The sequence below is a fragment of the Andrena cerasifolii genome, chromosome 13 (assembly GCF_050908995.1).
Source record: "Andrena cerasifolii isolate SP2316 chromosome 13, iyAndCera1_principal, whole genome shotgun sequence".
NCBI lineage: Eukaryota > Metazoa > Arthropoda > Insecta > Hymenoptera > Andrenidae > Andrena > Andrena cerasifolii.
The window spans coordinates 7,833,448-7,860,756 of NC_135130.1; the positions used below are offsets into that span (position 1 = coordinate 7,833,448).

At 41.8% G+C, this 27,309-nt stretch overlaps 1 protein-coding gene across 9 annotated transcripts in view; it reads right to left on the reverse strand.

Moving 5' to 3' along the window:
* LOC143375951 (octopamine receptor beta-1R) overlaps nt 1-27,309 on the reverse strand; it is a 153,242-nt gene that overhangs the window by 54,759 nt on the left and 71,174 nt on the right. For 2 of the 9 annotated variants that reach the window (XM_076825657.1, XM_076825656.1), the window contains exons 1-2: nt 8,606-9,039; nt 8,060-8,133 (exon numbers count right to left, since the gene is read on the reverse strand). The exons of 2 other annotated variants lie outside the window; for them this stretch is intronic. The gene's annotated coding sequence lies outside the window, so the exon portion shown is untranslated. 5 more of the 9 variants (XM_076825662.1, XM_076825661.1, XM_076825659.1 and 2 more) reach the window with 5 other exon arrangements.

Genomic DNA, 27,309 nt, shown 5'->3' on the forward strand with positions numbered 1-27,309 from the left:
TTTAATGAAGCCAAAGGTGGGCCACCTACAAGCTCGAGGAAAACTTACGTCCCCCTCTCTAGAGTTTGACGGGGTGAAACATGCGAGCGACTAATTTCGCGTGGACAGACAATTTCCTGGCAAAGCGAGGCGTCCCAGCGGAAACGTAAATATCGGGCAATCAGTCAAGTAAAAGTTAGAGCATATCGCGTTAAGCTCGCGTTGGAAATTGGCCCCGCTGATCTTTCCACTTTTCGGCCATCGATCAGCAACCGCTCTGAGACAACAATCATTCCATCCGCATCGTACACTGATCGTATGTCAGGTGAATTACGAGGAACTTTCTTCGCGCGTTCTGCCGTTGTTTAACTGCGCTCTGCGTGACGTCAACGGAAAATGAATTTGTAAATAGCTTGTAATCGGGAGACTTAATTTAAATTTCTTATTTGGTGACGGCTGTAATATTTCTTGCGGCTTCGTGGTGGCACCGAAGTAAGCCTGGAGCGTCTGTGCGAAAATACATGGAAATCACGTTTCCCCGACGTCGGGGGAAAGTTTCAGTTCCTGAGAGCGGCTGCTTTGAAAGAAATCGTGTTTGCACGTTTCAGTTGCCGCAGAATCGTAATGGGATCGCCTGGAGAGTTAAAGGTACTCGATTCATTAACACTTGGGAAGAAGTAGCCGCGCTCCTCTGCCTCCAGACGATGGAAATAGGACAAACTTTGTGAAAACAAGCTATTTTCTGTGCATCGCAGTATTCTCCAATAATTATGAGGTCCTATTTAAAATAACGCAATCACGCGTGTCCTTCGCGAAAGACAGAAGACGAGACTTATTTCGTGACACTTTCCCAGGACGAATTTTTTAACGGGGAACACCACTGTGACGACCGAAAAAGTAAACCGCGTTTCAGAATTTTTTTCAGAAATAATTTACAGCTTTCATAGAATTTTTTTTTTATAAACTTTATTTGTGTAGTTTCTGCTGAGCGTACCGATTTCTTAAACAAATTATTCTTGTAAAAATTCTGCGTTCTAGAAGAAATGTTTCGATAATCCGCGAATAAGGTGGACAGTTTTTCGAGGGTATTTAAAAAAATGTGTTTTCAACCGAAGAATCCGTACGTGTAACGAAAACTACACTCATATAGTTTCTAAAAAAAAAATAAAATTGATTTCATACCCGCTGCTCGATAGGTACACATTCAACAAGCGCGCGTGGGGGGTCTAGAAGATTAATTGTTACATTAAAATTTATGCATGTGTTTCTATTTATTTATTGTTTATAGTCTCTTAAGACAATGTACTAAAGGTAGGTAATAAATATTTTCCATGAAAACTGTAAATTATTCCTGCAAAAAAATCTTGAAAATGGCTTAGTTTTGCTGCCGTCACAGTGGTGTTCCCGCTTAAGAAAACTTTTCCCTGCAGTTTTCTCTAAATGCCTCGAAACGACACGAACAATTATTAAAACCCCCTGCGTGTAATTCCACTTAAGGAGCCTGCGAACAACATCATCCCTCTGTTACGAAAGGTCCACCCGCATCAGAAAACGCGGCAATTTCCCACAAAGCCGGATTCAAGCCGCACCACCGTCAAGCTTCACCCCCTTACTCTTCACTGCTTAAGAGAAATCGACCACATTCCTCCGCAGCGAAGCTCGGACAATTATTCCGCCTCTGGAGAGGGAATCCACGAAACAAGCTGCCTGTTGCCCCCCGCCAAAGCGCTCCAAACTCCCATAAAACAGCGCCAGAATTACAGCGACGTGGTCCAGGATCGTTAGAGCTCCGCCCCCTCGCTAGCACTTAGGAAGAGGCGAGCGCTTCCGCTGTCAGACAGAGCCCCAGGTCCTCGGAGCCAGTTTCCTCGGCGAGACGGCTTCTTGGACGCTACATTACGCTTCGAGGGCCCGGAGAACTTTACCCGCGACGGGAATCCTTAGGCGGTGGTGAATCGTCTCGCCTTGAGACGCAGGAACGAATTGCGCGTCGGGATCGGAAGGCCAGCGCGGCCTTCGCCGGGCGCAGGGTACACGAGGCTGATGAGGACGCGGCGCGGAGAGAAAATAGCGCTGACAGTGGAGCAAGTTCAAGAGGGCTAGATTTACATACTGTAATATTCATAGAGACGACTCGGTGGCCGCGATCGGGCGCCAACAGTTGCTGGACGTTTACGTATGCAAATAGTGGGAAAGAGGTTAGGGGCGATGGGCAGAAAATGGCGGCTCGAGGAGCGATGAGCTGTGGCGTAGAAGACTACAGTGGTGTAATATGTATGTCCTTTGTTTCGTTTTCCGTGTTTGTAGCTGCGCTAAGCGAGGCCGCACAGTGGCGGACAGCGGCGGTTTAAATGGAGGCGAGAGGCTCGCAAATTTTCCAGCTGCCTCTGGTTTTTATTTTTCGAATTTAATATTTAAAGGGAGGTATTTTATTTTGCAGATGGAACTAGGCTGTTTTTTATATTCGTCTTTGTGAGGAGTAAGGCTTGAAAATGTGGCCCCAGCTTGCGCCTAGTGCGCCTTATGGTAAATGCGGCCCTGGTGCTGGGGGTAGGCTGTCGTTCCTCTAACTAACACGGGCGTGTAAGTGTCTGAATCATGCAAAACTGACACAAGGCATGGTAATTCTTTTAGCGCAAAAACTCATATGGCAAACATAATTGCTTCGATCGCATTCCGATTCAATAGATAAGACGAGTACAAAGCTTTTACGTCTGTTGCGTTGAATGTTTCGTATTGTATATTCATACTGTTCTTTTTTTACTTTTTTTTCTCTCTGCCTTTCTTACTTAATGTGCGTCCGTTTTTCTGCCTAATTTTGTAATTAATTGTACCGAAGGGTTGCCTAACCCGTCTATTGTAATTGAAATTTAGAAAAAATTAAATAAGTTGAATTATTGTCAGGTTTAACACCCCTCGAGGTAGACACGGGGTGAGTATTCTGAACTCCCGAATAAGAAGCTAAAATTGCTTAATACTGTGGGATCAGGAAGCACATAAGAGGAAGATCGGAGTAAGAGACCGCGGGGATCGGTTTTGGTGGAGTTGGTTAGGCGCCTGCCCAGGACGCGGAGGGTCGCGGGTTCGAGTCCCATCGCCCGAGGTCCGTTTTTTCCGAGGCTCCCGAACACAGGAATTACAAAACCTATTCCTACAATACGAATTTGGAAAAAAATCAGCGTTTCAGCGTCACAAAAAAAGCAATTCCTTTATTCTTCGAATTGCTAAGTTCAGCACTCTAACACCTCCCATAAAAGTTCCCTATTACTCATCATGACACACTTATACACCCATCACTAACCTCGAAACTGCGTATAATAAAATGCTTATCCGTCTAACAACCCTCAAGCGTCCATTACCAAAACGAGGGAGGAGAACAAGTGTCCAAAGAAATTCCCCACGTAAATTTGGTAAACGTTCTGAAATACGAAGAAAAAAAAGCCACTTTCGAGGTAGAATCTTGCAGCTGGAAGAGCCACCAACGGCGTAGGCCATGAGGCATAAGAATTGCCAGCCACTACTAGAGAAGGTCAATCAGACGCGAAACGGTTCGCCAATAAAAAGGTTAACGAATGGGTTCGCGGGGTCCGTTTCCTCGTACGTACCAGTTCCTGTGGTTGTTGTCGACGAATTAAGAACGTCCTTGTCCACGATCAACCAGCGAACTTTGAGGAAGCTAGAGCCGCAGTTTGCGTAACCGTGGCTCGAATGGCGCAGCGCAAAGCTGGCCGAGTGGAAGAGGAGAACGTCGTCGTTCCCTGACGAGCACACTGGAGCCCCCCGTTGAATCGTAAGTGAGTTTTCTCGTGGGACAGAAGAAAGAGGAGGAGTTTTTTACGCAACACAATATGACGATGTTTGCAAGCCACGACGATATTCCTTTATAGTCTTATTTACTGGGGGGCTGCGGTGACGTTCATATTCGCGCGGCACATGTGGGCGTTCGTTGGACCCTCGCGCGTAAAAAAGGGAATGGAATATGATTCTGGAAGGACTGTGTGCCTTTATGAATATGGGGAGCAGCTTCTGAAAGAGAGGGAGTATTTGGTTTTCTCAGAAAAGGGATAAGCTTTCTTTTATTGCTGTTCGTTTATTCTTGCCCGCTGGGGGCAGCTGTACAATTCCTGACCTAGGTTAAAAATGAAATGTATTCCTCGAGGAATTGAATGAAATAGTACTATCCCTGCGTTCAATAAGAGGCATAAAGCTTGACTTCTGTTGGACTCCTTCCTTCACTGTGGTCGCAGAGTTTATTCAGACTGCAATGAATGGGGGAATAAATACGATGTAGCATTACTGTCTTTGACAAATGGATGGTAGTTCTTTTCCATTGAATACGTGCGATATGCATACGGAGATCTTGTTTATACTCCTCGAGGCTGTGCTTTGGATGTATGTAATAAGTTTCTATTACGAGGAATTGAGATAGATGCATTTGTTTTATCGTGCATGTAGAATCAGAAATGATTGGAAATGCACTAAAAACTAAAGAATAATTCGTTTCTTGTACTACAATTTCGATGGTGTTTTTTTTCACTTTAAATAAAATCGTGGGGCATGATATTTCATAACAGGATATGAATCACTTTAATACAGAAGCAAACGTCGAAATGATTTTTTTGTGAGAAAGTTTTCATTCGCATTAATAAAATAAAATATAATTATAGGATACAGATTGTAATGTGACATAAAATTAATAATTTTACGCACGATTTTATTTAAAGTGACAAAAAAACACCATCGAAATTGTAGTACAAAGAAAATAATTATTCTTTAGTTTTTAGTGCATTTCAATTTAGTTTTGTGCATTTTTAATAAAATCGTTTAACCCTTTGTTGACACACCTCTTTTTTCGATCAACTTTGACATATCCGTGTGGCTCACACTCAGAACAATTTTTGAACGACTGCCATTCTCATCTAAAGAATCCAATCGCAATGAAAAAAATCATGAGTCAATTTCAAGGTCTCTAGAATATATTTCAATAGTTTTTTTATTTAAATATTATTACAATTGTTTTAAAAAAATTCTAGAATACCATATGTCGAGAGAACACGAATTCTCATCCAAACTACGCATGCCTGCAAAGTTTCAAGACAATTGCATAGTTGGAAGAGGGTTAAATTCGAGTTGCCAGATTTCAACCATGCATACATTAAACTAATTAAACAAACAAACATACAAACAGAGGATCGAAGCCGAATAAAATCGTTTAATAAAACGAGCACATTTTCCTCTTGCTTCCAAGCCTGCTAAAAACACAGTTTCCTATCTCTCTCCGTCCGCCCTGACCAACCACAAAATAGCGAGAAAACGAAACAGAGACACTCGCGAAGAAACTGAAGTCACAGAATCATGGACCTCGTTGTGGCATCTTCCTTTATTTCCAACTGAAATTGAAATACCAGCCACCTCAATTATCTTCCCCATTTTTTCAACCAGCAACCAAAAACCACCCGTCCAAAAATTTCACGACCACCCATGAACACCAGAAGACCTCGAATAATCCACAGAGAAGTGCCTCGTTAAACTTTCACGCGTCCGGAGCGTTCGCGATTATCCGCGGCCTTACTTTATCGTCAAACCTTTAGGCGCGAGCTCTTCTCCAAAATCTCCTCGAACTTCATTCCCAGCCCAGCCCTCCATCAAACGCAGAGACATACCCTCCCAACCAAAAAAGGACGGAGCACGCTTTTGTTTCGTCGTTTCGCGCTCCTTGCCCGAGGCAGCCGGCTGCAAATATCCGCGGGGTAACGTACGAGTTTTTCCGCGAATCGCGCGACAAATGGGCGGTTTTATTGGCCCGGTCGCGCCAGCGGGGTCTCCGCCAGGTTTGCGCGTTGGCATCGCCGCCGTCTCGAACCACGGTGCCAGCGGAAACCAACGGGCACCAGCGGGAACCAGAGGGAAATGACGTTCTTCCCGCGGGGAAAACGGCGAGCGCTCGCGAAACAATTCGCGTGAACTGACCTCTGAATCGAGTTTACTGCCTTCCGGTTGGCGTGGAAGGGCCGAGCTTCCGTCACGAACGATTTCCCCCCGATGGGCGGGCGATTTCGAGTCCATGAATTCGCGGCCGGGCCACGAGCGCCCCTTTTCGAACGGTTCGTTGGCTGGCGCACGAAATAGCGCGCCATTTCCAGAACTGCCGAACGGAAACACGCGGATTTTTTATGGGAAATGCTCGTAAGAGGGTGCCCGCTACGGGGGGGTGGGAAAATTATTTGTACTTTCGATGGAAACTGGCATTGCTGAGAGGAATGCCACGTTTGTGGACGCTTCAATGAGTTGTGTCATTTTTTACTCTGAGGGGGTAGTTAAAATTATTATTTTGGGGGTGGAAGTTTTATGCTTGGAAGTTTTATGCTTGGAAGTAAGAGGGAGTAGTGCAGTCTTAACATGGAGGGGAAAGAGGCGTTGACTCGGGGCCCGGAGCTGAGGGGCCCCGAAAAATTGAAATATTAAAAAAATAGGGTTGTAAAAGCTACAAACAAAATTGGAAATGGGCCCTTCAACTGTGACGGAAAGAAAATAACGAATACACCGAAATTTAGATTTAAAAATAAGGCCCCTTTTCGTGGAATGGACCCCACGTTTAATCTTCTTTATTTAATTGTTTTAATACTTGTTTATTTTTGATTTTATTTAATTTAGAATAATTTAGAAGACCACATATGGAGGTCCCCAAAGGGTCCCCGAAAACGCTAAGATGGCACTGAGAGGTAGTGTACCTAGACACTTTCGATTTATACGTCGTGGGGAAATTACCATTATTCTGGCCATTATTATTGAGCTGGACGTCGAGATGTGTTTGGTTTGGGCCTGAAAAAGATTCGCAGATCTTGAATTGGGTCAGTCGGGTGTGATTTGTATAATTCATGGAAGAAGGTAAAATAATCTAATGGGAAGACTGAGAATTGCTGGGTTGATGTCCTTGTATCTGAAATAACCTACAGTTAGGTTCTCTTTAATTAAATATTGCTCATCGATTTGCAAAGTGACACAGAAATAACTGCAGATTCCTCTTTTAATAATTAACGGCCGCGATTCACGCAGCAAACTAGACATTCTGATGTCGGAAGGAAGGAGGCATTGCCAGACATAGCATCTCATTAATTAGTAACGCGTTAAGTGGAATTTTGTATTCGCGAATTTGAAAGAATTCTGCTCCCATGCCAAGCTCAGAATAACACGTGAAGTTCGAAGGAAATGTTTCCAGAAAATTTCGACATTTTTCCACTATGAAATTTCATCATGAGAGTGGCGTCCGTTTAAGGATCACAAGCTCAAGGCAGCCTGAGCTGCGAGCTTCCAATGATGAAGGATTTCTTAGTCGTTTTCACTTTCCCTCAGTCCATTCTGTAAAAACTTCAACCTGCCAAAGGAATTTCGAGTCACGACACAGGTTACATCACCACCTGTCACTCCAGCCCCTGTAATGACCAGACTTCCCAATTACCTCGCGGTCTCTACAATTCTAACAGAGGAGCTTCAAATTCCATCGAAATCACAAACGTGAAAACATATCCTCACCAGCAGGCACTGAGTGCTCAAACTCTGCACAGCATTGACTACTCACTTCAATGCCAAAACTATCTCTACACAAAAACTTCGATCTATTTAGAATTATTCCTGAAGACTTAGCAACCACTTCGAGCGCAATTTTTTGTGATTCTGACTGCTCAAAGGAACGAAATAATTTTGAGTATATGTCGCCTCACAGAGTAAATTTACTAACAGGAATTTCGCAGAAGAATTTCATGCTATTTGGAACTTAATTTCCCAGAATTCTTGGAACTCAATGAAAGATTTACTTTCCAGTCCTCTTTTGAGCGTGAAGGTGATATTCTGTTCGACATTGTTTGGAGGAAATCGTTAATTTTTCCAGCAAGTATTTCCACGATCCTTGTGACCTCAAAGATCAAAAGAGTTTCGAGTACCTCTCACGATATTAAGTCAGTATCAAGAAGATATAGCTACTACTTTGAGCAGGGCTTTCACGGTTCTTAGGACTGAATTTTCAGCCCTCTTCCAGACACAAAGTCGAAGTCCTGTTTAAATATCGCATGTGGCCACTCACGTCTACTTTGAGCGCGATGTTTCGCAACGTTCGAGGCTCAAAATATACACAAATTCCGGAGTCCCTGCGCAGCGCTAATAAGGGACATTATCCAGTTCGTACGCTCGGATTTTAATCAAACTTTGCACACAAGTAGAACTCTCGAAAACTGCACACGACGTTCCGACCACGGTCGCGGATAATTTACAATTTTTTCCCCCACTAGAACACGAAATTGGGAATAAAGTTTATTTATCTTCGGGCCGCGTTGTTTGAACTCGCCAGTCTTCGGCAGAAACTATTACACAGTTACAAAAACGTGGCAAAAAGGGTAATTAGAGCTACACTGGTGCCACCTGCGATTTCTCAGAAATTCTACTCACGCCACCTCGTCGCTCACAAAAACAACAAGTAACTTTCGTTTCGTATCTTGAGCAGTTTAAAAGGAATTCAACGCAATAGATATTTCGGGTCTCTTAATTTGGGCAGCTACAGAGAAAGACGCGCGAAATATTTTCGACCGCTCTACCTGTGTGCAAATTTTGATGAAAATCTGAGCGCACGAACTGGGTGATGCTCCTTATAAGCCGAAGTCCTGGTAAACGCCTATTTTGAGCGGAACACTTCATGATTCATATAACTCACTACACATGCACAAATACGTGTCCCTGTCACAACACTAAATCGACGGTCTACTAAACATTTTCCAAAGTAACTCACTGCTATTTTGAGCACGACGTGTTCACAATACTCGTGACTCGCAGGGAGGTAAACTTTCAACGTTCTCACAAACCTGAGTTCAACCGTTCAGGGGCACTCGCTGTTAGTTTGAGCACTGACTTTTACACAAATTTCCCGATGGAAACAGCGCGGGGATTCCGGCCACAATCGCGGCAGCTCGACTTTGATTCCTGGTCGCCGCGACACGGCGCGATCCGGATAGAGAGCCGAGGTCCACGCGATTTCAACCGGCAAGCCGGTAAGTCGACGCGTTTGCTCGGACGACGCCGGTAGACTGAGCGTCGCGACGGACTGTGGCGCCGCGATTCTCCCCCTCGTGCTCGCGACGTCTCTCTTTCTCCCTCATTTTCTCTCATTCCTTTCCTCGGAGACTCACGCCTCTCCGTTGCGCTTCTTTTGAGAGCCTCGTGCCTCCTTGAGCACCTCAACACTTTATGAGCGCTAATCCTTCAACCTTCGAGCTTTGCGAGCCCTCGTCTTCTTCGAATGGTCCAGTGGAAGATTTTGAGCTTCGGTTCATTGTTTGAGGGGAAGCTTCATTGAGTGGCTTTGTTCGTCTCTGAGCAATCACTCTGGTGAATTGAGCCTGTGGCGTGTTCTCAGTCTAGTGTTTGAATGTGAGTCACAAAGTTTCTGAGCACCTGTTTCAGTTAGATCTCTATTTCTTTATTTAGTTTAACTATTTCTTCTTCAATGCAGACTCTGCTTCTATGGGCTTGTATATTTTAAGTGGCTTCTCAATCTCTGTCATTGATTATATGATTACATGAATATTTAAAAGCGGGGAATACCATACCGCGGTATTTAAGCGTTCCGAATGGAAACGCGCAAGGTTCCACACACTAAAACCCACCTGTCCACATTGTAAATTTGTGAAACTCATTATCGTTCCTGCGGAAGAGAGTTTGACCTTGAATGATTCAAAACTTTGGCATTTTTATGCGAAATAGTAAAACCGGGACCATGGATTTTCTGAATTTAGGACACGTTCGATTTTGAATATTGGATAGCAAAATACTCAGCTTGAAATAAAACAGTAATTCTATTATTTACAAATTCAAGCATTTATAGCTGAACATCTATTAAAGAGGTGGAGGTATAGAAATTTATATTCACTGTTATTGGTAAATAATTATTTAATAATTCCTCTGTAATTTGTAGATTTTTTTTACAGATTATTCCTATAAAATGTCGGACCTTCCTTTATGGACATTTATTCACGTTCCACCTTTTGTGGAAAGAAACGTGTGTACGATTCAACTCCGCCGTGACGAAAATAACTTCTTATTAATAATGAAGCGGTACCATCAAACGGATTAAATTAATCTTTAATGAGGCATTCAGAAAGTATTACCTCGCTGTCACATTTGTCCGTTCGTTGAGCAGCGACAGCACTAGTTGCTTCGTGAGCCCGAACAACCGCGAATCGTGTTTGCTAAGAATTCAGAATTTAATGGCTACCTGGGAATGTTTTCCACTAACAAAACGGACAAACAGAAACGACAAGCGGTTCGAAAAAATGAAAATTTACATGTGGTATTTACCTTTAGATGACGAGCCCTCGTAATTTATTGCTGTGAGTATTAATTGGAATATATGTTCAAGTTTAGTATTTAATATTTCGAAAAGTGTCCGGGCTACACGAAAAAGAAGTCAGCAAAAATTCTGTGATTTTAGATGCACTCTATTTTTCGCGATTTTAACATTTTATTAATTAGATGGACTTTTCTTCCGGGTGAGAAAGGTGTATTTAATGTAAAATTGTGGTAAAGCTTCTATTTTGTCAGCGCACAACTCCTTCTTTGATCATTATATTCCATAGTGGCATTATTTTCAGGTCCAAGCTGACTTTTCAATTTTGCAATCTTCTACTATAATTACTTACTAGAATGAAATTATTAATAACAGATGAGGCTCTCAGCGCAATAGTGGCTTAAACCCAAAACTTTTGTTTCTAAAGTCACTGCTTCAATTTCTATTTTTAGGTACATAGGTATGATTTTTTAATAACCCATATTAGTGTATAAAATTATTAGTGTATAAAATAATGACCAATGCTGTAAATCAACAAAATGCTCAGTGCAAAAACATGTTTTCGTGCTGCCATTTTATGAATGTTTTTAGAAGGTTGGTCAGGCCACTAAAGAATTAAAATTTTGCTGTATAAGAGGTGGTTTACGCTGAAATGTCAACCCACCCGAAATTGCGGGTTAGGCCACTTTTGCGCTGATAGCCTCGCGTAATAGTATTGTTAGAAATTTAGTTTTCAAAATAATTTAACTATCAAACTTTCGCGTTCGCCAGCCAATAAATTTAATATAAACAGTGGAGTTCAATGGCCCTTTATATTACTCATTTCAACTCAATTTTTCGCAACCCTGACCACTTCCATTACGCCTCCGCCACTTACTAAACAACGAATCAATAATCCCCCGTCTTCACACGAGTCACGGCAGCAATCATTCCTCCTAATTCCGTTTCACAGTCCCCAAACGCGAAACCTTCTTCTGTTAGCGCTGAGAATTATTCCAGACATCCCCTAGCACTGCAATGAATCCCAGCGTCTTCAATTAACGCCAGCAGCGCTCCACTTAAAAGCCCGAGCGAGTGCGATCAATCATCGATAAACTCCCCCGGCCGTCCGACACCTCTGCGGCGGCGTAATTGCTAAATAAAGGGACGATAAAAGCAAAGACGCGGTCGGATTCCTCCGCCAACAGAGGCAACGAGGCTTCCTTGCCGCCCGTTCCAGCGTTCCTCCCGTTTAACAATTATGTTACCCTCGAAACGGGACACCCAGCGGCGTCCAATATCCTCGAGGCTGGCCCTGGCAAAGTAAATCGCCACGGCACGTTAGCGTAGCGAATTGTCTGCCGAACACCGTTAAGCAGACCGAGCCAACGGAATTGAAGATGACGAAGCTGGCAACGACGCGAGGGGGTTTGCAGAGTGACTTACCGGATCGCAGCAAGATTTTGTTTAATTCCCGTGTAATTTTTCAGGCAAAATTTTCGCGAAGCGAAGGAGACGTGGAGAGACTATCTTGCAGGTTGAATTGCATTTAGCTGGGAATATGAGACTCCTTTGGAGCGATGAGGAAACTCTGCTACTTGGTGTAAGTGTAGTGAGTAGCTCCTGAAAGATGTGTGACTTGGAAGCGAGCTGGATGGCGATATTATGCCATTTAGAATTTTAGTAAGTGGTTGAGTCTATTGCCATTTAGAATTCGCAGGGGTGTATAGGGGTTGCAAGTCGGGAAATTTAGAAATATTTTGGCGAGGCTTGGGAGCTGAGAATATGCGGCTGCAAAGTAGAGGAGAGTAGATACTTTGTTCACGATGAGTGATCCATGATTAACACACTTATACTTGAGCGTCAAAGCCGAATTTACGGTGCCATTATGCGGAGATTGAACTTCGGCGAAGTTTCCCCCAGTTTCAGCTGCTTTTCCCCTCGTTTCACTTTACTATCGAATCCGAGAGTGTCCTTACTCCCTTTGATGGCAGATTTATCAGTGAATGACCTTTCAGTTGGCCACAGAAAATTTCCTGTAATATGATCTTAATTTTCAGCTCAAGGGAACCCTTCGGTCAAACCCCTCAAAAAATAGGCGATCTTTATGAATTTATTACAAGAACAGTTTACAACAAATCCTAAAAAATGTTTTTGGCATTTATCGATACACTCGTCAGGGTGCAAAATTATTTCTTGTAGCACGCTTTCGGTCTTGATGCATTTTCTAGATGGCGCTTAGTGCAGGCACTGCCAAAAAGGGATGCCAAAACGGTAACCGCGATATTTACTGACAGGCTAGTCCAAAATCAAAAATTCGAACGATTTCTTAAAATTTATTTCAATGGCTATCTCAACACCCCTTGTTGGGGCAAAAAAGACCAAAACTACGATGTTGGTGTACATTTGAACGAAGTAATGCAAAAAACCGGGTAGTTTTCCGCGCAAATATGTAAATAAAAAATAAACCTGTGTTTCAAAAAATTATGTTATACGGTGCTGCGACAGCGAGTCCTGTTGCGAATTAAATGCCTCAAGGTTTTTTTGAATCTGTTCATTGGTTCTTCCGAAATCGCGATTCAAAGTGATCTCGGCTCATACCTGCGTTCGGAGTTTGAATCAGTTATGTGACTGCAGAATCTACACCGTTGCGAATTTTGGTTTGAAACTTTCACAGGGTATTCTAGGGATGTTATACTACAAAAAAGTATATATAAAAAAAATCGATTTTCTGAAAAAATTTTGACCGGAGTTAAGCCTTAAGCCGTCAGAGTCTCCTCGACTAAATCAATCTTCCCAATGGCGATCTATCAATCTAACCCACAGCATCCAGTGACGCGAGCCAATAAAATTCGGGATTAGTAGAGGGGGAGATGTAACTCGTGGAGAAATAATTCCGCGCGAGACAATTATCATGAACGTTGGAATTTCCTAGACACTGATAAATGATGGCAGACAGCGTTGTTGTCGACGCTATGACGGCCGACCTTGTGCGGTTTCCAGATTCTCCTTGACCTGAACTTGGAACAGATCCCTAGTAGACGAGCTGGCGTCGTCTGCATCCATGTCTCTGACCATTCCAAGGTCCTCGTTCACGAGCAACGAGAGAATCTGATCGCGTCCTCGACGACAAGCTTCATAAAGGCAACTTCGGTTACTTCGTTATATTAGAAGTAGACTTCGGTAAGTGGTTTCTCCGAATTGGATGTACTTCTGTTTTCTCTCTTGATAAATAGAGGGGGTAGAGAGGATTGATATTGGAAAATAGTGGGGACTAGGGAGACATTTAGTATTTTGATATAGAAAATTTTGGAAGCTAAAGGTGTCTGTGCTTTTGGAAAAGAAAGCAGTTTGCATGTGCTTTGAAGAAGGAGTCTTCTAAGTAGACTGTGGGTGTTTATGCAAATATACATTTTTGTAGAAAAGGACTGAACAAGTAAAACTTTGATAGGAATACCTTTCGTCATTAGAGGGTTTTCAAAATATATTTTTTATTTTAAAGAATGTTGTGTTTATTGATTTCTAGCATATACAGAACTTACTTATTTAGCTCGAGTATAGCAGTGGCCATGATATAGTGTGTTCGATTTTCTTACAATAGGGAGGTCGTAATTATCGTAATAAATTTCATATTTGCATAATCTTCCGCAGTCTACTTCTAAGTGTTTAGTGTTGCTGATAAGTAGTACAGCTCCGTGTTTAAGCAGACTATGTCCAGGGAGTATTATAATTCTTTATGGAAGCTTGAAATTTTAAAGCTTGTTGGTATTGATTATATTCCTCGACTAGGAAGGATCTTTTTGAATATGTAATTAACCAAAACGAATTGCAGTGTTCAGAGGAGTAGGACGAATTGTTTTTCAAGTGATTTGCTAGTGACACTACTTAAGGGGTCAGTCCACTGTGAAAATTTTTCATTTTTTAGGATTTATTTTGTAGTAAACGGAATGCCCAACGTAAATAATGTTTTGTCTACTTATTAATGCACTTATTATTACAGTATAAAAAAATCTATTCTAAATTTTTAACAGTTTTTTAAAATGTATATCGCACTGATGTGAGCGCCTTGAGAAAGCAATGTAGTGCTGGTGCAGGTGATTCTGGGAGAACGAAGCATTTGAAGCATAAAATTCAAAGTGTGTTGTAATCATTACGAGTGTGGTTATCGCCTGAACCAGGATTATTTTTACTGATAAAAAATTAACAAAATGGCGAAGGTTTGAAGTTTAAGTGTCGAAATACGATGAACTTTTCAATCATTTTGCCTTGTAAAAAGTATGAAATGGTTAATAAAAAAAGTTTTCCGTGGTCCCGGCCATAGCCACTGATGTGCTGAGAAACGTGTAAAATTTTCAGACTGATTGGTCAAATAGTTTTTTTGCAATCACTTGCACCAGTGGAAAAAAATGTTGTTTTGAGATAATCGCGTTTAAAGTTTTAAAACAAATTAAGAAAATTCTGTAAATTTTTTTTTTGTATAATATAAGGGTAGCTTAATAAATACCAAAAAGATTTAATGCATTACATGTTGTACCAGCGGAGAAAAAAATCTTTAAAAACAGCTTAATTTTTCAAACCGCCACAGTGGACTGACCCCTTAATAATAGAGAAGACTAGTCCAAAGTGCAATATCTTCCACTGTAATGGATTAGCAAATTTCTCTGAACGCATTATGGATAACAAAAACTTCGTTCAGCTAAATATTACGCTTGATCTGTGAGTTTCAGTAAGGTTGATGTTTTCAAAGTCTTCCAAGTGCATTATTAAGCAGTAGGTGTATAACACAGATGACAGTAAACACTTGTCACATTGAAGAATCTATATCCATCAGTTTCATTTACTACGAACTATTTTCCAAACGTTTCGTTAGCAGCCAGAATCCTCATCCAGTGATATAATTCTCTAGTAAAGACGTAATTTTGTATAAATTGTTGCCCCAAGTGTATTCCCAGGAAAAATAATATAATCCAACTCATAAAACTGAACATCACTGCAAATCAGGCACCATAGGTGCTACGTCTTAAATTTTCATTCGCCGAAAACTTTTGCACTGTCAAGCAGTAGCCATTCCTCCCACGTTATACTTTCCAGAACACCTAACACTGCAAAAAATAAAATTCCAACCGCTGTGCCAACGAAGCAGTCGCAACTCCAGTAGTAGAAGTCAATATAAAACCAGCCCTCCCACCCTCCGTTTGAACGAGCTGAAAAATATTTTCCAAGCACATCGTTACTACCAAAAGCTCCCATTACATGGTGCGATAGTTCGAAATACCAGAGATCCCTTTCAAATCACAGTTTCCAGTAGTACGAACACCGAAAGCGCCTCCCTGATGGTCAGCCAGCAGAAGAACCATCAGCTGAAACATACCTCGATATGAAAACGGGCACTGCATCCAAGCCACTGTCTCTCGGCCATGGAGAGTTTCCCAAGTGGCTTATTAGCGGAAGTAACTCTCGCGAAGCACCGGGGCTCGTTGAAAAAAAAGCGGACGAAACGTACGAATCGTAAATCTCGGTGGAATCGGCGGCTCGCGAAGGTCCTCGAGGAATCCAGTTGCCGCTGAAAGGAACATTACTGTAGGTGATGGAACTCGATAACAGGGCTAGGGAGGGGAGCGGAGAGCGCGTCCAACTCGCAGTGCTTGGTCAGTGGGAGGTAGAAAAAAAAGTTGCAAACGCGTTGCCAGAGAGGAAAAGTTCACCGGAGCGTTGCAGCTCGTCTGCTGGATCATCCAGCGCGCCGATGTAACTCTGGATGGGATGGCCTGGGAAAAAGTGTTCGGAACGGTCTGCCTGGGAGAGAATGTTCCGGGAAGTAGTATAACTCGGTTACGGAACAGACGGTTTAATTCGAAGTGGGGTTTCTAATTGTCAATGTTTGTGATGCTGCTTTTTAATTTCTTAATGAGAAACTACTTTTGCTCGAGTGGAGGGTATAACGGGTGATTCTTGAATGGAAAGATTGAGTGGAAATATGTACAGTAGTTGTATATGATTTTGAAAATTGTGGTAGAGAGTATTTGCAGGCATTTTGTTTTTTATTTTGTTTTTGAGGGGAAAATAGTGATAATGGTTGCTGGCAATGTGTTCGAAAAAAGTGTTGAATGTATTATGTAGAATACAAATGGATGTGCAACTAGGTTGAAGTAGTGTACCTCAACGACAGACGTGTGTTTAATCAGAGCTCAAGTAGTATAAGCAACAACGTGTCCATAGGTACTTTTAAATTTCGGCGAAAAGGTAAGCCCTATCGAAATTTTGTTCAAATAATATTAAAAGAGCATTCAATTTTCTACAATTACTGTACATATAAGTTTTTCGTGCTTTCAACCATTTTTTAGATAATAGCGTTCGAATATAGAGAAATCAGCACGCCGTACAGGTGGGACGCGCGAAGTGCCGACTTCTCTATATTCAAACGCTATTATCTAAAAAATGGTTGGAAGCACGAAAAACTTATATATACAGTAATTGTAGAAAATTGAATGCTCTTTTAATATTATTTGAAGAAAATTTCGATAGGGCTTACCGTTTTTGAGAAATTCTTCAAATTCTAAACTTTAAGGCCTGGTCGGCACCCCTTCCTGTTATCCGATTGCAATAAACTTTTTCAGGGACTATTTGTTTACCAAAAGGCACGGTTCTAGGGAGTGAGAAAAAAGAAATACAAAAAAAATTCGACGCGTATAAATTAGGGCCACCCTAATTATCACGAGTTACGAGTTCAAGTAGTACAACTCAACGACAGATGCCGGAACAAGTATGGATCAAGTAGTAGAACTCAATCACATTGCAGCCTGTACTCTTGCAGGACACAACGATACAGTGAAGCATTTCCAATAATTTCCCCCAATTACAAAATTATTTTACGCTATTCTAACACAATAAGTTTCCCATTCATGTCACTGTGAAACAGTGGAACTGTCCAATTCAACTTTTACTAACAGAAGAATAATGGATAAAAGTACTGAAAATTATACACTTAAACCCTCAACTTTGTATTTCCACCATGAAGCCTGACACCACAGGGCTCCTGCGCAAAATTCACGCCGATCGAACGTTTCGAGCGCGTTAATCATGTCCCTGGCCCACCTGGAGATAACGATGCCACTTTCACGGTGGCAGGGGAGACAATGAGTGCAACAAGATTCGTGGAGGCATCCTTGATTAATGGCCACGATAACGGTGACAATAAGTACGATCGATTTGAATTGTCTGCGTTGGAAATGGAACGGGCTGGCTACGTTCCGCAGTTCCCCTGTATCAAAGGGGCGGCTGGAGATTATTCTACTCGAGAGTCGAAGAAGGGAGTCGAAAGAATCGACATCAAGCTTCTTTGGAAGAGACATCGGCTTCTGATTAAAATAAACGCTTGCTCCTTCTGCGCTGCGAAAAATCCAAAGTTCAGTTACTTCCTGCCTTCTATTTTTTTTTAGCATAGGAGAATACATGTAAATTCAGTAATTTACTGGAAATTACAGTGTAAGCTGAGGCTGCAGCGTAAACTCTGTTAATAAGCGTAACCGTTATATAATTAAACAATTAACGTGAAACACGAACGCAGCATAAATTGATCTGAACTGCCACGCCAAAGCTTTAAGCACCAAAAGTGTTTTATCCGTAACAATTTCGGTTAAAAAGTTCAAAGGGAGAAGTGGAGGAGAGTTGAAACTCTCACTCACATTCGTGAGGGGATCGGAAACGTGTTACCACGCTTTTTTTCGATACTCGATTCGCCCACATTCCTCCTCGACGTGCCACTGCACAGTGCTGTGTCAAGTTCGTCTGGATGTTAATCGATACATCGCGAGCTCTTGTCTTGCCAGACGTTGAAGCGTGCCCGCTTCCAACCCGTTCTCCACCCCCTCATTCGCGGTAACCTTTGTGCAAACCATCGCGCTTCCTTTCGAGATTTCATCGATTCTCACACAACGGTGGTTAAAAAGATCCTGCAACTGTTCCATCGCATTCCAATATTCGGCATCCACACAATATCCATGTCGTTTACAGATAACTATTGAAAATATCTGCAGATCACTGCGAGGAAATGATGTGGCAGTTAAGGGGGAAACCTATTCTTTGGACTAAAAACATAGCAAACTTTGGAATTTTTTTTTAAAAAACCAGCGTTCCGATTCATCTGAAATTTGGACCATGTTTTGATGCATCTTTGAGGAAGCTGCAGTTTTTTTTTTATTAAATTGTAACCACAAATATAGTAGTTATGCATCATCGACCATCACGCCGCGCAAAATTCGTCGGCCGTTGGTGTGCATGATATTTATCTACCAGGTAATCTGAAACACAGAAATGAAACGGTGTTTTATTTTATACATATGTAGCTTGAAATTGACGAACCAGCAAAAAACAAAAAAATTTATTGACCGGTGTGGAGAGTTTTCAAACTGAAAGGTCTGAACCTTTAATTTTTGCGATCCAATTTTGCGCCAATTTTCTTATGTAACAAAAGAAGTATGGAACTTAGCGGGATTCTGGTTCATCAAATTGAAGCTACATATGTACAAAGTAAAACGCCGTTTCATTTTTCTGTTTCAGACTACCTGGAAGGTAAATATCATGCACACCAGCGGACAACGAGTTTTGCGCGGCGTGATGCATAACTCCTATATTTATTATTTAAAAAAAACTGCAACTTCTTCGAGGATGCATAAAAACATGGTCCAAATTTCAGATGAATCGAAATGCTAGTTTCTGAAAAAAATTCCTAAATTTTGCTGTAGAAAAATAATCCATCATCTCTGTCGAGTTTCCTGAACTGATGACCGACACGTGTAAGCTGCCCCAGCAAGCTACAGGCCCCCATGAATTATTGAAGCTCTCTCGCGAATCCTGAGAATCCGTGCTCCTTGCGCCAGTGAAACACCCCTCTGTATTCCCGGGTCACTCGCTCGCGTCAGAATCCTCGGGGCGGCGCGGTGGCAAAAATTTATGGGGAACGTCCATTGTGCTCCTCGTTAGACAGTTCGTTGTCGCGTATCTCGCGCGAACGGATTTCCGTGAATCCCTGACGCCCAGCCTCGCCTCGCCGCCCACGCAATAACGATGGGGACGTGAATAAGCCATGAGACAATGGGCGAAGATAAACCGTGACATATAAATGGCAGATTTAGAATGCGGAAGCTGGCGGTCGTCTCTCTACTTGTTATATTCGAATCATTCTGTGAATTCAGAAACACTGCACGTAGGAGCATTGCCTACTCTGGCTTCTTAATTTTTCGTATGCTGGTGGTGGAGTTGAATTAAATTGGGGAGGATTTAGGAGTACTTAGTGTACAGTGATGGCAAATTTTGTTGAGTTTTTAAACAACCATCGGCATTGCACATTTCTTTCGAATTAAAACATTGAAAGGTCATTGCCATTTTCATGGAGATGTCAAGGATTCATGGGGACTCATGTGGGTATACAATATCTTCAAATTGGATGGAAGGATCCAGTCGCTGAACGGCCAGTTTCGACTGGACTTCGAATGTGCGTCGTGTCCAGCTAAAGTGTATTGCGCTTGCTCTCAGTAAATTTGATGGTACACTGGAATATCAATCTATTTCCATTCTAAGCGTTACAATCCTGTACGGACTAGGGCTGGGACTATTTGTCGAATTTTTCGGTATTCGAATATTCGAATACGTCAGTTGCTCAATTATTTGTGCGAATATAATTCGAATATTCGAGTATCCAAATACTATTCGAATATTTAAGTTTTCGAATAATAAGATTCGAATACTCAAATATTCGAAGTTTATTCGTAGCATTCGAATACTCAAATATTCGAAGTTTATTCGTAGCATTCGAATACTCAAATATTCGAAGTTTATTCGTAGCATTCGAATACTCAAATATTCGAAGTTTATTTGTAGCATTCGAATATTCAAATATTCTAAGTTTATTCGTAGTATTCGAATACTCAAATATTCGAAGTTTATTCGTAGCATTCGAATACTCAAATATTCGAAGTTTATTCGTAGCATTCGAATACTCAAATATTCGAAGTTTATTCGTAGCATTCGAATACTCAAATATTCGAAGTTTATTCGTAGCATTCGAGTACTCAAATATTCGAAGTTTATTCCTAGCATTCGAATACTCAAATATTCGAAGTTTATTCGTAGCATTCGAATAATCAAATATTCGAAGTTTATTCGTAGCATTCGAATACTCAAATATTCGAAGTTTATTCGTAGCATTCGAATACTCAAATATTCGAAGTTTATTCGTAGCATTCGAATACTCAAATCTTCGAAGTTTATTCGTAATATTAACATATTCGAATAATCCCAGCCCTAGTGCGGACGTCGAGACATAAAAAATGCCTGATACATTTTCATTAATTCCCGCAGAGATATTTTTAAAAATTCACTACTCTGCTCCTGACAATTCCTGTACACAGACAGTCTTATTCCATTTTACCCAAATTTCACTCGGCTAAAGAAAACATGGTGCTAATATTAAATTTTAATACTTTAATTTAACTAACGATATTCCAACAAAAATACCCTATACTCGCTACAGTGCCGAACAAAAGTATTGGGAAGGATTAGTTTATTAGGTGAAGTGTTTTAGCGTTTTGAAAAAAATCCACTTGGTCGGAATAGCGAAGAAAATAGTGAATGTCGTTTTTTAACTTTTTATCAGAGCCTGTAATGAAAATTTAACAACCCCGTTTGCAAACCACCACCACAACTACAGTGCTGTTCAAAAGGAAGTTTACCACTCACACTATTAAATTTCTGCATAACAACATCATTACATTGAGATCATTGGTCTATTTTACAACCCCCAAATCTATGGGGCATGAATTTTAATATATACCCAACATCCATCACCGTCCACAGTTGAAACTCTCCTTTGGCCACCACTGTGTCTTCATCGACTACCCAACGATCCATTTCCCTTCCTCCAAGGAGCCATAGCCCTTCGCTATTAGCAGCATTCCGCGAAGAGGGGGCGAATCCAGGTCTCAGAAGGTGAAAGCCCGCGAAAGGTGAAGAGCCACAACATTTTCGATCGATCGATGAACCACCCACAATCTCACCCTCCTCCCGATCGTTCGTTTCGCAACGCTGGCGTACTGCGAGGCAACTGTGGCGATGCCCGCGGGTGATTGGTGCTTTGACGAGACAATTAGGTATTAGCTAGCTACGGGGCGCAATAACGCGACCAGGGAGTTCGTGCACGCGCGCGAATCACTCGATAATGATGATCCGATGATTCGCATTAATATTGCTCGCCACTGGCAAGCGTGACTTCGGCCCGCAAACGCCGAAATCGTGCTCCACCGAAGATTGATGCATCCCTTCGCGCTCACTCCCGATGTGGCTACTTGTTGAGAGTTATTGACGAGCATGACTGGCGGCTGAAACCGTTGAATTTCAATTCAAGTGGGTAATTCCAAAAAAGTGTTACTGCTTTACGAGGTTTCGTCGGTTAAAAGGATCTAATATTTTTATTATTATTTATATTTTAGCAGGGTGATGAAGAATAATAAGAGTCGATTGCGTGGCAGACACGGGGTCCATTTTCACCCGTGACGTAATTTATTCGGATGATTTTCATCGTATCATGATTTAGATCTAACCCAGACTTAGAGTCTCTACTAGTTTCAGATGTAACACCAATGTAAACTGACAGCTTCTAAACAGATTCCACTGCAAATCTTGTTAGTACTAACTCCAAGAGACACATGAGACAAATTGACTGGCTGTCGAATCGTTGGCTAATTATTTCTAGTAGCTCGTTCGAAATAGTCACATATTGCTAACTCCTAAACGATTTAACACACCTGGCAACGCACAGCAATCTCTCTTCACCCACATAACGCAATTAATCGCCAAGGCACGACGCAGCCAACTAAATTAATTATTAAATGAAGTCCTGAAGTATCTTCCACTCTCTCCGGTAACATCAAACCCACAAAGTGTGTCCCGATGCTTCGGAGCCACTTTAATTCCACTGTATCTTTACCAACCCAGCCATTGAAACTGAATTCACGAGTCCCAATGCAATTTCAATTGTACCCCTCAGTTCTTACCGGACTCAGAAATAGATTCCAGTCCTCTGACGACTAATTCGAGAACGACGGGGGTGGTAAGTGGAATCCAAAAGGAATAATAGACGAAGGCTTCGAACGAGCCTCGCTCCATTTGGCTCTTTGAGATTGCTGTTAATCGAGAATCGCTCAGGTTCATTGTAATGAGCAATCCTGGCGCTTATCGATTTACTCCTAATTACAGGCTTCGGGGAATCGGCCAGGCAAGAATTGCCGGTACAGGGTGGCTGTACAATGGCAGGCTACCCAATCGAAAGAAAGACCGATTCGATTCGGTAGCTGCATGATTAATCAACGAGAATCCGCAAACCATCCACTCGCGAATGTCAAAGGGAGCTTAGAAGTTACGCTGAACGAGTGGAAAGTGGTATTAAAATGCGTAATTTCGTTTCTTCGTATTATTCTACCGGGAACTGGAATTCGCAGAATTTATTTCAGCCGCCAGTGGGTTCGTACGACATTTCCCGAGCATCAGAAAATTCTAACAGACTAATATGCCTGAGCCGTCAAGCCAGAAGCTTTTGAGGGAAAACACTTTTCCGAAGCAACGCGAGCACACAGCGGATGAAGACGTTGCAGTCGGTGGGATCGTTCCCGACCGAGGTTGCGTTGATTCTCCTCGTGGATGCAACGTTACGAAACTTAAATACCCACTTAAGGGGGAGTTTCGTAACTCGTTAAGGTGCCTGGTACTCGCGATCGATTTTCGGCGGTTAAATTCATTACCGCGGCAAGAATGCACGCCTTCCACCTTTAATTAAACGTCGAAGCTCTAATAATAGACACGAAGTTACGTAATACGCAAAGCCAGTCGGCAAAATTCGGCCACGCTTCGACTGCACCCGCTTCGGCATAGAGTCGAACGGCTCGCGACTTGCGCCCCCGTGGAGGATTTCTAATTACAAGCTGGTAGGCCCTAAGGTCACGCCTTTCGCTCCCTTCGGTCGTCCTAATCAACCCGTCGGGGGACAATTCGCGACTACGTCGACTCGTGCCTCGCGAGTCTCGAGTTTCGTAAACAGCAGGCACCACGTGACGAACTTAACGCGACGGGTGAGTTGCTGCAGCAAATTACTTGCTATTAATTACCTGGCGAGGCAATTGGTGGTGGCTGAATGGTGGAAGGGTGTTGGGGTGCTCGTAGCAGGCATTGATTAAGGGGAGGGGCTCGTATAAGCGGCTTACTTTTGTATCAATTTTTAGGAATTTTTTGCAAAGATTCCGATGCGCTAATCCTTTCGGAACTTTCAGGGTGTTTTATTTAACATTATAACAAGTAAAACAAAAATTTATATCAGTGAAATTATGATAAATATCTGGAAAAGAAATAGAGTAGTATCTGAAATAGGTTTTTTCGAGATGCAAAACGGCGCCGGTTGTAGCGTCTCTGGTAGTTATGCGAAACAGATCAATAATTTTTATTTTCAATTTATGTTCCAACTGTAAGAGTATTAACCACCAATGGTGTGAAAAATTTGCATATTTTAAAAATAGCGGAACTTCAAACAATTAGGTGTGATTTTCGCTAAAAATCCGCGTTTTATTTGTTTAAAAACAGTGGTTAAAATTAATAATTTGGTTAAATCTTGCTCATGTTCTGAGGAATATTATAAACTAAAAGTCTGCAAAATTTGAAGTTGATTGGTCAAATGGTTTTTGAGAAAAACGCGTTTAAGGGGGTATTGCACTGTGAACGGTCGAAAAATCAAACTATTTTTAAAGATTTTTCTCTGAGTAAATTCAACATGTAATGAAATAAATCTTTTCGATATTTATTAAGGTGCTTTCTTTAGGTGCCATATTAAAACTGTAAAAAAAAATTAAAATAAATTGCAAAAATTCTTTTTAAATTATTTTTCTATAATGTAAGAGTAGCTTAATAAAAACCAAAAAGATTTATTTCCTTATATGTTGTATTTACTCAGAAAAAATCTTTAAATCTAGCATGATTTTTCGATCGTTCACAGTGGAATACCCCCTTAAACTGCGTTTTAGGTATGCTCGGCTTTCGGAGACGTTGACTCACCATTCAGAATTGAATTTCAGCCTATAACTTTGAGAATAAATTTTTTAAATGTTTTAGAAGCGATTTATGGAAAAAATTTTGTGTCTATTTTCCGTTCGATTTATCTGATCTTCTCTCCTTGATCTTTGGAACTTTATGAAGGAACATTTATGGTTGCAAACATTTTTATCCCTTTGTACTTGAATAGCATACCTGTATTATTATGTTTGCATTGATGCTGTCTCCAACGAAGCTTGATGCTATCACAGACTCAGTTGTTGACTTACTTTTTCAAATCCCCTTTGTCAACGGACTTCACTACTCTGACGCCGACATCTTCATTAATAGACCTTTGTAGCGCAGCGTAAGTCTTTCGTCGATAAAGTTCTAGGTCTTGTTATCTTCATCAACAGAACTGTATACTCCGACAATACCGCCTCTATATTCCAACGTCACTGTCTTCCCTAAAAACCTCTCAACTCCACAACTTCTTCATCTAACACTGAGACTTCACCAACAAATCTCTGCACTCTAACGATACCGTCTGCATCCACAGAGTTTTATATTCCACCCTTGTTGTCTTCGTCAACAGAGTTCTAGATTCTAACAAGAGGTCTCCATGCCCTGACACTGTTATCTTCATCAACATCTCTGCCTCCAACAACAGAAGCTGCTTGTCAATGCCCCAACAACTACCCTCGCCCCTAAACTCGAGAATCCTCATCTTCATCAACGAATATCCTAGAAATGGATTTAAAGCAGCTGCAGGTTGGAAGCTTGCCTTTTCCCTGGAGCGCCTTAGAAGCTTCCCCATAGATCAGGGAATCTATAACGAGTGCATCGACAAGGAAAGTTGAAAGTTCTCGCGGAGGGTGGCGCAGAGAAGGGATGGTCACGCTGCACGTGCATAGATTCACCATTTTCGCTGGAGGACATTTTGCTTTCTCCTGCTATCGATTCGCTAAGCGGCTCGTAAGGAAGAGCAAAGCAGCCTTAAAGGCGCACGCTCAATGCTGCTAACCTATTTACCTATGTAGGAAAGAGCGTGGCTGACTCATTTCCATCGATCGACTCACGTGCGCTCCCAAAGAGGCCAGAATTCGTTCGAACCACAAAGGTCTCCCATAGGAGCTGAAGAAAGTGCACTGTTCCTTAACCCTGTTAGGACCAAAATCCAGCTCGTCTTTGGCTCGCTCTCCGAGGGGATGAATTTTTCATCGCGATGCGATGCAAGATCCTCCTTTTGCTTCTGTTTAAGGGAAATTGGCAAAGGCCACTTGCCTCGTCTGTGGAGGCAGAAAGGACGAAAGAGGCCCTTTCGCGTTGCTTAATAAGACGAGAGGGCAATTGAGGATGAGAGCTGAAAGCACGAAAAAGAATGAATTCTTCAAACGGTGAATTGATCGGTCATGCATTCATCTGTCTAGAGAACATCTTCGACGAAATTTTTCTCTGCCCTCTAAAGGTCTACCTTAAGAACCATTTCCATCACGAACGCCCGTTGCAATAAACAGATGTTAGTTTAATTAAACCAAGAACTTATCGTTATAAGCGACCAGTATAACCTTCGTTTCGAAGCAGCAAATAAATATTCTGAAGTTTCCTCTTCGATGAAAAATTGGATTTGTTTCTGAATGGAGCTGGGCAGCCCGCGAAGTATCGCGAAATTTCCAGTTGCCAGTAACGGAATGTCTGGCTTTGCAAAAGTACGCGGATACCGTTCCTGATAGCGGTGGCGAGGAATCACGATGAAAGCGAAGTAGAAAAGTTACTTGGCCGTGCTCCAGCCTGCAGCCCCCATTCTGGGGTGAAAGAAAGCGACCTCATCGTGGGACTATTTCTATGCGACGGAAGCATCGCGCCATTGCAGAATACGTTCTATTCCATCGGCTCTCCTCCTTCGATCCCCCATTGAACGGGGGAATTTCCATCGCAGTGGCCTGCGAGGGAAACCCCTTGTTTCGCGACGGACAGTTCTCAGCGCGATAATAGCGAATTCCGGGCTACTCCTGGAAACGCTGGAAATAGAGTGACAATGATACTTTCCCTTGGGGGATGTCGACGACCATTTGCAGGGGGTGTGGAGGTTTAATAGCTGGGACTAGGATCTGCAGTTTGGTAGAACTGGGGTTGATGGTAGTGGTGTTTTCAGTGAGTTTTCTGGCACTGCAGCGTGTGGAGTGTAATTCGTCAAAGATCTTGAGATCAGAGGTGGACAAACATTTTATTTAAAGAAAACTTCGAATAACGAATGAAAGTCAAATAAATTATTCGACGAATTTTTTATTCGTCAGGCGTTTCAACTTCAGGGTTGAATCAATTTTTCAGCCTCAACTTTAAATTCAACTTCAACTTCAAATTTGAATAAATTTTTCAGCCTTAGCTTTAACTTTAACTTCGAATAAAATTTTTAACTTTAACTTTAACTTTAGCTTTAGCTTTAGCTTTAGCTTTAGCTTTAGCTTTAGCTTTAGCTTTAGCTTTAGCTTTAGCTTTAGCTTTAGCTTTAGCTTTAGCTTTAGCTTTAGCTTTAGCTTTAGCTTTAGCTTTAGCTTTAGCTTTAGCTTTAGCTTTAGCTTTAGCTTTAGCTTTAGCTTTAGCTTTAGCTTTAGCTTTAGCTTTAGCTTTAGCTTTAGCTTTAGCTTTAACTTTAACTTTAACTTTAACTTTATTCGTCAAATAATCTAAAGTTAAAGTAACTTTTATTTGATCCGTTATTTAAATAATTCTTTATTCAGTTAATGTCCAACTCTGGTTGAGATCAGCCTGGGATGATCCAGGTTGATCCAAGGTTGATTACTGAGTTTCAAAGATACTTTAGAGAAAGTACGTGTTGAAGATAAGGTTAAGGGGATTCCCTGCGATTAGCAGATTCCTCGATGAGGCATTGTGGGGTTGCTCAGTGATCCTCAGTTCAATAGTCCGTCGACTGACTTTGAGATCAC